The sequence below is a fragment of the Lepidochelys olivacea genome (genome assembly GCF_965140295.1).
Source record: "Lepidochelys olivacea isolate rLepOli2 genome assembly, chromosome: 2".
In the NCBI taxonomy this organism is placed as follows: Eukaryota; Metazoa; Chordata; order Testudines; family Cheloniidae; genus Lepidochelys; species Lepidochelys olivacea.
The window spans coordinates 204960317-204972800 of NC_140412.1; the positions used below are offsets into that span (position 1 = coordinate 204960317).

The window sequence follows — 12484 nt, forward strand, 5'->3', positions numbered from 1 at the left end:
TTTTGTTTATTAATCAAGCCAGAGTAAGTGATTAATACCTGAAGGAGCAAACAGTTGTGCATATCTCTCTATCAGTGTTATAGAGAGCGGACAATTTATGAGTTTATCCTGTATACGCTTTATACAGAGTAAAACAGGATTTATTTGGGGTTTGTATCCCATTGGAAACTGGGTGTCTGGGTGCTGGAGACAGGAGTACTTGATGAGCCATTTTCAGTTAAGTCTGCAACTTTGGGGGTGTGGTTCAGACCCAGGGTCTGTATTGCAGCAGGCTAGCATGTCTGGCTCAACAAGACACGGTTCTGGAGTCCGAAGCTGGCAAAGGAAATGGGCTCAGAGGTAGTTTCAGCACATCAGGTGACAGTCCCAAGGGGATCTCTGTGACCGAACCCGTCACAATGTATTGAAGTTATAACAACCAACAAGAATACACTTTTATGTACGTATTGAAATCCATGATTAAATCGAGTCTTCCTGACTAGTGATTTAAATCAAATCCATCCTGCTGCCCTACATCCTCCCCGTCCGTTCTGGGATAGATAATGCTCCTAGCAGTGCTAGCTCTATGCAGTCCTCGGTACTTACACTCATCTGAACATAAGGATTGTGATTGTGATGGAAAGGTGCACAAAGAGGTTAGGCTTTTTGCATCGTCAATCCATTCCTAGTGTCTTTAACGTGTTTCTTTTAGTGCACTACTTAGCAATTTTATCAGCTTCTCAAAAATATATAGGTTCTTCCTCTTCTTTACATGTAATGTTTTGTGTTGTTAACAAGTGACATGCTATAAAAGTAAATATGTACATAGTTGAGATATAAACTCTAAAATACCTTTCAAAACTCTGTAAAAATAACTTACCATTGAAGGTTCTCTCATACAAATACAGAAGTACCATCCTGGGTCATTAACTCTTAGTACCACCTACTACAACAACAACAAAAAGGATAATTTTTGGAGGTTTTGAGCTTCCCCAGCTCCCATTGAAATAAATGGGAACTATGAGTGCTTGGCACCTTTGAATATCAGCCTGCTTATATAGGTGTCTATTGTTAGGCACCCAGGTTTGAAACTGTTGGCTTAAGAGACTTACCCAAGTCAGTAGCAGAGCCAGAAATAGGACCTAAGTCTCCTAGTCCTGTGCCCTATGAATCAAAAGAGACCAGAACATCTTGCCTAAATATTAAAGCAGCCTGAGAGAAGAACTGCACACATCATTAACTTTGAAATGAAATGAAATGAAATGAAAGACTATTAGCTACTAAGTTAACTGATATGCTTGCTCCCCTCACACAACAGGAATCACATATCTCCCAAGAGCCTGAGAATACTGTTTTCACATTCTTCTAAAAGTTACAGATGGAAACAACACTGAACTCCAGGACAAACCTCTGTCTAGACTGCATACCTTGCAAAACCTACTTTCACTTAAGGGTCTAGCTCTGAAAAATCTTGCAGCAACAGAGTTTCTAAGAGCAATGACCCAAATGGTCTTTTCTACTTTCACTGATGTTATTCATTTAAAAGAGCAGTCTCAGTTGGCAGTGACGTAGGAAGGGGAAAGCCAAACATGAGTTAATAATAAGCAGCAACATTGGATCTTATTTCTTCCCATACTTTTCCTACCCAGAAGACATTATTCATAGCTTGGCACTATGTCCGTCTGCCATTAGAGCATCTAATGAGCACTTAATAGTCTGACAACTTTCTCCTGTTGATAGATCCATTCTGACTAGCTCCTGATCTGAAACATAAACATAATTGTTCATTCTCTGGATGATGCTCTCATTTTAAAAGTCAAGCTAATAAGGCTGAATATAAAGGAGCCGATCATCAGTTAGTATGTTATGACAATTAACACCAGATGAGGATCTGACCCAAATAATCTTAGCCAACAGGACCACCCGGAACCCTGGGAATATCTCAAGTCAGAATGGTGTAAACGATAGGTCCAAAAATGAAGACTCTCATCTCCCCATGGGTAAACTTTAAATCTTACCTGTCACGGACAAAAAAGTGTGGTTTTGCAGGTTTTTACTTCTTTGCAATGTATAATATTTGTGGGTTTTTTGTTCTTTTAGAGGATTTTTTTCCAACTTATTTTTACTTTATGACTATCAGGCTTTGTCCACTTTGTTTGCTGGAGGACTCCTTGGACTATTTGAGAACTCATGGGATTAGGATATCATAAGAGACTGAAAATGACCACTCGGTGTCAGGGATTTTTAATCAGACTATTCAAAATTCTTGGTTTTGTTTGTTTTTGTTAACACACATGCAAGAAAAGTTCTCTGTTAATGATTCCAACACTCTTGTCCCTCCCTTTGCTGATCTCCAGTCTTCCTTAGAACCATTCTACCAAAATATAGTAGTTAAAATCTGATATTCCTAATGTAAAAGGAAGTAAAGAAATAAAACTTCAAAAACAAATAAAATTCAGTTCTGGCTATGAAAGAATAACATATTGAATACAAAATAAATTTGGTTCATCTGATGACCTATACAAACGTTATGTTAATTACTAAGACAATGAGGAGTTCTTTCATGATTTTGGTATAGTTCTGGGTGCTCAAATTGAAACATCCTAAAAGGGCCTGATTTTCAGAGGTTGACAGCTCAGTATTAGTTCAGTTCAATATGTCAGCCATGTTCTAGATGGTTAGCAGATGGTTGTCCACCCTAAGCAATTAAAAACCATGAGTCAGGTTGCAAAAATCATGATATTGTCTTAAAAATCAAGAGTTTTTTAAATAATAAATTTTGCATTATTTTTATTTGCCTTCTGATTTTTGAGTGTTTAGGACATTGGTTTTCAACTTTTTTTTTAATTTGGGGATCCTAAAACATTTCAAATGAAATTGTGGACCCCTTTGGAAATCTTAGACATTGTCTGCGGACCCCCAGCGGTCCACAGACCACAGGTTCAAAACCCATGTTTTATGGTATTGACAACATTTCATGGACCCCCACATTAGACATAGTCTGCAACCAGAGGTTGAAAACACTGCTAGAAAATGTGTATAAATATTAATAATATATATTTCAAAAACAAATGAACAAACCCCCCAAAGACCGCATTCTACATGCATCTTTGTGAGGAAGGACTACAGTTTTCAATATGCGTTGAAATAAACTTCTCATTTAGGGGCAAAAATATACTCCTTTCTCCCCAGTAAATACTGAACAGCACACTTCACACGTGCATCTTCTCACAAATTACTGGAATGATTCTGTAGCAACGAAGCATTAACAGTTGCCATAAGTTAATACGGACCAATATATATAAGAGGTCCAGTAAACAACAAAAATAGAGTTTTTCATATCAAGAGCAATATAAAGATTGGCAGGTTGAGATATAATAGACATATGTATCGATCTGAACAATTATAATGCATTGACAAGCAGCTGGGAGTTGCAGCCCAAAGCCTCTATTTACAGCCACTTTCCAGCCCACATGTTCAAAATTTTGGAGACTTCTGCCACGGGATCTCATAGCTGCCCTTCTTGAGACATGCATCATATGTCCTTGTAGACCGAAGTATTGTGGGAAAAATCAAGCACTGAGCTTTAACCTTTCAGAAAAAATATGCAACATCTGTATTTTGAGTTAATATTGCTTTGTGTATTATCAACTCAGCATATAAAAGTATAATTATTTCCCAAGAAAGAAAGCAGTAAAACCACTTAATGCTAGTCTGAAGCCAAATTGCAGTCCATCAGAAAAGCTTTGACGAACTTTAAATCTATTTGATTGCAATCTTTTAAAACATAAAACTGTGAAACCTTATGATTTGAGTAACCAATGCATGCAGTTAGCTTAAAATACTAATAATGCTAATGTACTTTTAAAGCCTCAAAACAAGACCTAAAGGTAAAGTTCTCAACTAAGCAAGCTGACAAAACTCAGCAAAATAAAAGGTGGTGTTCATATTCAAACTGCAAAGCTGGCAATGTTTATGTGGACATTCTCCATGTCTCAAAAATTTATGTAATATACTTGTAACTGGCTACTGTAAGTGTTCTCGAACACATACACTGAAAAGATACATACATGTAAAGCTTAAAGGAGATTTACATGAGTTACTTTTTAAATACCTGAACTGGAAAGTGTTGAAATTAAACAACAGAATTTCAATTTCTTTGCTGTTGCAAGGGACGTTAAAATAATTAATTTTTAGGTCTCTTGCTGTTCTCATATTTTTAAAATTAATTTAGAACTGGGGACAATGAAGTGCAACCTGGACACTGTATGCAGCCCTCCACAGTCTGTAAGTCTGCAACTGAAGTTTATACGTGACCCTTTTGCCAGCAGCTAAACCACAGCATAACAGAAAAAGCATGCAATCAGCTACTTCCGTTTGCTCTTATTGTTATCATGAATTAACAAAGATAAAGGCAGGAGATATGCCTACCAGAACAGGAAATAAAGGAATATGGAAAATGGCAGAGGAGCAACACTGGCTAGGCAAGTGGATTCATCAGCAACTGGCTTCAGGGAGCATGATGCGTTGACAAGTGAGAGGAGCTGATTTGGAACAGTTGCAGCCCAGAGCCTCCATCTGTAATCATGATGCAACCCACATGTCAAAACAGTTTAGTAAGCTGTTTTTAAGGGCGTATATTCTATGGTAAAAGGTGCACTTGATCATTTACCCTTCTAAAAAAGGGTACACATTTCACTACACATTTGTAACAACCAAGACTACACTAGTCCACTAAATGTGTTTTTCTAAAATAGAAAATTAACTAGTTTGAAATACATTACAGTATATACTGCTTGCACTACTGATACAAAAGGTGTTGCACCCACTTCCACCATGTCTGAATTCGACCCTTGATATTTCTAAAATTTGAAAACTAACTACAGCAGTGGTCCCCAACCTTTCTTGTGGGAATAGCATATTCCCTTCTTGGCAGCATTTCGGCAGCGGGGTGTCCTGCGGGCGCACAAAAATGTCCTGGTGATCGCCATGGCACCCGCGGGCACCGCGTTGGGAACCCCTGAACTACAGTAACCAGCCTTTCTGTATTCTGTGGTTTGATGAAGAAATCTGAAGTAACGCTAAGAGTCATCTGTGGCAAGAGTTATTGTAACCGATAGAAATGTGGCTATGTTTATTTAGCAATAATGCAGGAGTAGTGAACTTGATAATAGTATCCAATAATAAAAGGATGGTGACAATAATTAAATAGTCAAGCACACTTAAAAACAATCTTTAAAAAAAACCAAGGAGTTAAAGGTGGTCAGCACCTCATGGGATGGGGCCTTTTGTGTCTTCACTGAAAAAATTAAGTAAGTAGTATCTCAGGCAACTGCTTATACTGCCGTAGATTATTGCAAATGCAATGAGTGAGTGAAGTACAGATTAGAAGTCTAAACTCTGAATTTTCTTTAGTTGATTACAATTCATCCTTCAGGGAAGAACTTCTAAAGGATCCTAAGCAAATTAGGTGCCCAGACCCCATCAAAATTCAATAGGAGTTGGGGGCCTAACTCACTTGGGCCCTTTTGAAAATCCCAGATCCAGTAATTAACCTTTTAAAAAATTCATATAGTTATATTGCAATAATGATTTGTGTAAAGCTAGTAAACAGGAAATAGCACAAAACTTTCCATACTAAATTGTGATATTCAGAATACATGGTGATTAAAAGTAGTCAAAATAAAAACTGCCTGGAGCTGAAAGGTTATCAACCCCATATGGATACTTGAAGGATATGTCAGTCTCCCTAAATTCTTATCTACTGTGAAATGAAAAGATTTATGGCCACAGAAGTGGCACAGATTACTCCTAAAACATACAAGAATCTGACTTTATAGCTTCTTTCTAATGTATATTGATCTTTACTATTTGGCTCAAAACTTAGCTAAAAAAAGGGTCCTTGTCATTTCCATAGGCGATTATAATACTGTGACAGGAGTACAATATGCATATTGAACTTCTAACATTAGTACTCACTATATATTCATTACATTTTTGCACGATGCATTACATGCCAAAAATTTAAAGTAAACACACAAAAAAGATTCACTTACATCAACACAATCAAAGAGAAGTCAACAACAGTTATACAAATCAGAACAGAGACCTGCAATGAGCTGGAATAACTTTCTCCATATAAAATAAAATCTTGGATCGCAGAACAAAAATCTAAATTGATTTATTAGGTAATCATTTCAGAAAATGACATTTTATTTATTTGTTTGAACATTATAAAAATTCTTGCACTCGTACTAGTAAAAATTATATAAGTGTAAGTGAAATCTGGCTTTGGTCAAGTAGTACATATATTAACTTGTTCAATCAAGCAATCACTTCAGTATAATCTAGAATGGCCTGAAATATGTAGAATTACCACTTTTCCAAATCTATGACATTAATAGATCATTACATAGTAGGTCCAAAAAGGGCATACAAACACATAAAATTATTTCTATTACTAAAAAGGGTAAATACAAAATTAAGCGAATTAGTTATTCAGTTAACTGAATGCTATTAAAAATCAATAACTAAACTAGGATTAAACCTTGTTGAGCTGCCTGTTTTCTTTCCCCAAAATAACTTCATCACTAGAGCCCTACTTGAATTGTGGGATGATTGTAAAAAAATGCGGCAGAGTTGCGGACAAGCGATGAAAAATTGCAGAAAAGTAATAATGGACTTTATTATTTGCAATAATAAAGTCCATTATTATTTTTCCACAATTTTCTGCTGTTGGCAACCTGAGATTGAGAGCAGGGGCCCGGGGCTGAGAGCAGGGGCTCCAGCTGTCGGCTGCCTGGCGCTGAGAGCAGAGGCCCAGGGCTGACAGGATAGAGCTCCCACTGTCAGCTCCACAGCTCCCGTTGTCAAAACTATGGTGGAAGCCAAAAATTGCGGAATCCGCAATTTCTGCAATATCGCAAGTTAAGTAGGGCTTATTCCTCACCTAAATGAAGTAGCATTCCGAGAGACAGAGAGAGAGAATTAACTAGGAACACCCTGAGATCTGTTACCATAACTAATTAAGAGATAAAGAAAATGCCAGGTTCTGATACAGGGGACAAAATAGTGAAATCTGGCAACAAGATGAAACAGGGGTAAGGGTCACATGGACAGGTCTATTGAGAGAAAGAGAAGACATTTATCTTCCAAACTCATAATTCAAAGAATAGTCCAAGTAAAATGGGACTACTCAAATGCATAAGTGTATGCAGCACAATAAAAAAATCATACACAGCATACCATGCAACATACAGAATATGCAAAAAGCTGTGCCAGTGTTCCTTATGGAATAGTAATTTTTGTATTTTCTGGCCTTTTAGTTGTAAACTTTATTAGTGCCTTAACACATTTTTTCTTTTTGCATTTCAAATATACAAATTATTTTGCATAATATTGCAATTTTTGTAATATTACTAATATGCAGAATTGAGATTTATTACCAATATTATTTTTCAGCAATAATTAAAATAGGAATAAAAGTTAGGCCAGCTTTTAACTTCAATTAAAGTCAATAAATAAAACTGATACTACGGAGTATGTGTCATTCCATGGCTAACTGGGTGTGTATTTTTATCTTCTCTGGTATCAGTTTTAGAAACAAAGTACTGAGGACAGCACAACTTTCTGTTTTCTCGTCTGTTGACCTTCATAGCATATAGTTACAGTACAAGTGCAATACAAGTTAATAGATCTGCCTTTTGAGTAGCACTCAAATGTATAGGACCAATAAAGAAATTAACAAAAAATATCTCAAAAGAAAATTTTCCATGCAGGCAAGTGATCCCCAACCAATCACAAAGGGTTGAAGTTTAGGAAAATGTTTTTTAAGGTGAAATGTCCTAAGGCAACCTGGACCTCAAACAAATGTATGGTAAGAAAATACAAATTGTCTCAATTTTTTTGAGAGCCAATATTGTGGGAATTTAAAAAATAAGCTATTGTTTATTTATTTTACTTTATATTTATGAGTATATCGCACGCAGCATTTGGATATATTTTTATTGCTTAGTTCAATTTAGTCAAGTTATTGTCTTGTCCCTTATTCCATGTCACTTTCCATGACATAATTAACCTTGTATTACTCTTCCTGAAGCACAAATGCATAGGCAACAACTACGTGGGTGCTCCAGGGCTCAAGCACCCACAGAAAAAAAAAATAGGAGGTGCTCAGCACTCTCAAAATGTGACCTCGCCTGCACTCCACCCCAAGGTCCTGCCCTCACTCAGCCTCTTCCCCCATAGCCCGCCCATGCTGCGCCTTCTCCCACCCCCATTCTGCTGCTTCCCCTGAGGCCTCTGCCACTCACTCCTCTCCACCCCCTCCCTGTCACACACCCTTAAGGCAGGAGGGGGCAAAAAGGAGCGAGTGGCAGGCAGGAGGCACTCAGGGAGGGGGCAGAGAGGAGTGAGCGGTGGGCGGGGGAGGGTTGGGGAGGGAGTAGAGAGGAGCAGACAGCAGGTGCTTGGGGGAGGGGCAGAGAGGAACGAGCGGTGGGAGCCTCAGGAAGGGGACAGAGAGGAGCAAACAGGAGGTGCCTGGGGGAAAGGGTGGAGAGGAGCGAGCGGCGGTTGGGCAGGGAGGCCTCAGGGCAGGAGATGGAGAGTGGGGGGAGGAGAGCCTCAGGGGAGAGGATTGAGCAGCGGGTGGGGGGGCCTTGGAAAGAAGTGAGTAGTGCGCAGGGGAAGGGGTGGAGAGGAGTAAGTGGCGGGCAGAGGGACCTCGGGGGAAGAGGCGGAGCAGGGGCGGGAAGAGGCAGAGCAGGGGCCGGGCTTCAGGGGAAGATGCAAAGTGGGAGCGTGGCCTTGGAGTGGAGCAGTGGCGGAGCACCCACCAGCAAAAACAAAAAAGTCAGCACCTGTAAACAAATGAATGAGTGGAACCAAATGATGAATTTAGCAAACCAGTGGGCTGAACACTTATTCTGTTATTAAGTGTTGATTATAAGGAAACCAAGGTAAAACCATAGGCATGGGAAGTAGGGAGGCAGGGGGTGCTACAGCACCCCCAGGTTTTATGCCGGCTGCGCACCCGGAGTCCCAGGTGCCGGCCCCGCTCTGGGCTGTGGGTGGAGTCCCGGCTGCTGGCCCCGGGGCTGGCTGTGCATGCGGGGGTCCTGGCTGCTGGTCCTGTGTCCGTACTCAACTTGGGGGGAATGGGGGGACATGAGCTAAAAAGTTTGGGGATAGTTTTTGCTGGCTTTCAGCACCCCCACTATAAAAAGCGTTCCAGCAGCACTGGGTAAAAGTAAGTGTTCATTTTCAGCCTCAAATGGAAAATGCTGGTCAATCAATACACCCAGGATTTTTAAATGCAAACTAGCAGCTTCTACAGCTGGCTGCAAGTAATTAAATTTCACTTACTGTGCTGGCCAGCTGGACATCAGGATTTTTCTTACCCTAGCGGGATGGCAAAACTATGTAAGATGCATTTTATTCCTTATGGTCAAGTCATTGAGGATTTGGAGAGACTTTTAAGGCTTCAAATGAAAATTTCTGTTTGGCATAACAAGATGTAGAAAACTCTGTGGCTGAAGAAGGTTCTGAGTGTTTGCTTTCATCCTTCAAAATAGAACAAAAGCCTCACTTTTGCACACACAAAACCAAAATTCAAGCATCTCAATATCCATCCCCATCTTCCCCTCAGAATAGTGCAATTACTTCATTATCATCACAGATTGTTTAATTTAACCCTGTTAACCAGTCCCTGTGTCTTTAACATTATTCCAATCCAGAGCAATAATAACAGAGAGGTCTACAATGGTCTCCAGGTCTTAGTCCGAAGAAGAGACGACTGAGAGGGGACATAATAACAGTTTTCAAGTACATAAAAAGGGTGTTACAAGGAGGAGGGAGGAAAATTATTTTCATTATTAATTATTATTATTTCAAATTATTTACATTAGGAAAATCTTCCCAACTGTCAGAGTGGTTAAGCCCTGGAATAAATTGCTTACGGAGGTGGCAGAATCTCCATCATTGGGAATTTTTAAGAGCAGGTTGGACAAACACCTGTCAGGGATGGTCTAGATAATACTTAGTCCTGCCTTGAGTGCAGGGAACTGGACTAGATGACCTCTTGAGGTCCCTTCCAGTTCTATGATTCTATGAATGAGCAAATGGAGAGGAAACGTGCTCCTTGGGAACCTGCAGTTCATGCTGAAACAGTGCTTGTGACATGTTATTTCCATTCACAGTATTTAGCATTTTCATTTCCACTTCAATAGCATCAAAACGGTTTTCAAAAATGAATTAGTATTGCAGTTAAACAAGACACCTTTTCTTCTGAAAACCGTAATCAACACATATCAATGAGACTTATTATTCAGAATGTTGAAATACATAAGCAGAAGTTGCAAAGAGGAAATTTTTAAAATACTTTTTAAAGTATTCATAGATGTAACCTGGATTTCAGTGATAGAGAGCATGGAATTATCTCGTTTCTTGTTTCTTATGTAAACAACAATTTGTCTAAATTGGTGAAATATCTTCCATAATACAGCTGTGTGCCTTCAAAGTTTAAAACAAAAATGTGGAGAGATGACCTACAAAGATAACTAGATAATTATGGTTGAACGTTGCAATATAGAAAGTGTTTTGTGAAGCTTCGAAGAGATTCTGCATTATTTCTAATACATCTTAGATCTTTAACAACTCTAAGTAAATGTACATTATTTACAAATGGAAAATGCTTTCTGTTGAACAAGGACAAATGTTAATATATCAAGACAAAGAGGCAAGATACTATAGCACTACTGATATTGTAACAGCTAGTGCACACAGCCAGAAGTTGGATAACCTAGGTTCTATTCCTGGCTCTAACACTGATTCACAGTGAAGCCAATGGGCAAGACCCTAAACCTGTGTGTGTGTTAGGCCCAGATCCTGCAAGAAGATATGAATGTGCTTAACTTTACTACTGTGAGTAGTCACATTGAATTCAGTAAAGTTAAGTACTTGCATAGATGCCTGAAGGTTTGGAGCCTTAGTATAGAGGACTGGGGCTTTAATTTCCTCATCTGTAAAATGAGATAATATTTCTTTATCTTTGTAAACCATTTTGAAGTCTTCAGGCAAAATGATATTTTTCTTAAAACAAAACAAATTAAGTCTCCTTAATTGTTTGTAGATATATTGTACGCCAGTAAACAAAACAAAACCTTTAAAACTGTTTCGGGAGAACAGGACTGCCAAGTGTCATGCACTGCACCTGACACACACATCTGGCAGCCCTGACTGCATTCCTACAGTCCAGCTGTGGCACAGGCTCAGTGGGCAGCCACTTTGCCTCCTCTCTTACTGCTCCCCGGGCTAGATCCAAGAAGGGAAGGAGCAGCCAGCAACGGTGACAACAGCAGCTGCAGAGACAGAGGATTAGAGAGTGTAGTGCCAGCCCTGTCCCCAACTTCCCCGCTAAACCTCTTCTCAAGCTTCCCCTTCGACCATCCCCAACAGTTCCATGCTTTCCTCAGATACCCTCTGCCAACCCTCCTATCCCAGCACCCACAGACACCTTGACCTTGGGGAATCATCTCAAGAAAGTAGTTCAGTCTTCACACTCATTCTGTCCTTCTCTTACTGCAGAGAGGACAAATACCACAATGCACAGGTGCCTTCAAAACAAAGATAAAAGCATTGATTACTAATATATAGTCTTGCAAAATTTTACTCACCCACAGGGAGCAGTAACTTTTCTGGGACAAGTATAACCAACATCAACAATTTCTGCAGAATCTAAGCTTTTATTGTTTAAAAAAAATTGTGTGTGTGTGTTTCTGTATTATATACACAAATTTGTAATTTAGTAAGTTGAAATACCAGAAATCTTGAGAAACATAAAAAGTTAATCACTTACGATGAGATTTCAGAGGCACAAAGTGGAGTTATTTTTCATTCAGAGTGGCTACCTAACTCCCATTTACAAATTTAAAAATCTTCCCTTTTACTTCTAAAGATGTAGTGAACATTCTTCAGTTTCCACCATACACTAAATTATAGTGAAAACAAATCAAGGGGAAAATACCAGCTGCACAGAACAAATTACTTTATATGATTTCTTTAATACGATCCATTTTCTGGATAGGAAACAGTAAGAATGATTTATTTGTTTACTTTAGGCAGAGGAAAAATCATAGAATCATCTGAGCGATTGGCTGGACAAGAAGTAGGACTGAGAGAACTGGTAGGCTCTAAAGTTTTAAATTATTTCATTTTTGAGTGCAGTTATTTTTTTTTACATAATTCCACATTTATCTCTAAGTTCAACTTTCATGATAAAGAGATTGTACTACAGTACTTGTATTAGGTGAACTGAAAAATATTATTACTTTTGTTTTTAGCGCTAATATTTGTAATAAAAAATAAATATAAAGTAAGCACTGTACACTTTGCATTCTGTGTTGTAACTGAAATCAATATATTTGAAAATGTAGAAAATATCCTAAACTATTTAAATAAATGGTATTCTATTATTGTTTAACAGTGCGATTAATCACAATTAATT

At 38.6% G+C, this 12484-nt stretch overlaps 1 protein-coding gene across 4 annotated transcripts in view; it reads right to left on the reverse strand.

Annotated features, from left to right (window-relative positions):
- Positions 1-12484, reverse strand: part of PLCL2 (phospholipase C like 2) — a 213105-nt gene that overhangs the window by 102594 nt on the left and 98027 nt on the right. Inside the window, exon 1 of one of the 4 annotated variants that reach the window (XM_084620025.1) lies at positions 1092-1144. The exons of the other annotated variants lie outside the window; for them this stretch is intronic. The gene's annotated coding sequence lies outside the window, so the exon portion shown is untranslated. Of the gene's footprint in view, positions 1-1091; positions 1145-12484 lie in introns of those variants that run through there. 4 annotated transcript variants of the gene reach the window in all.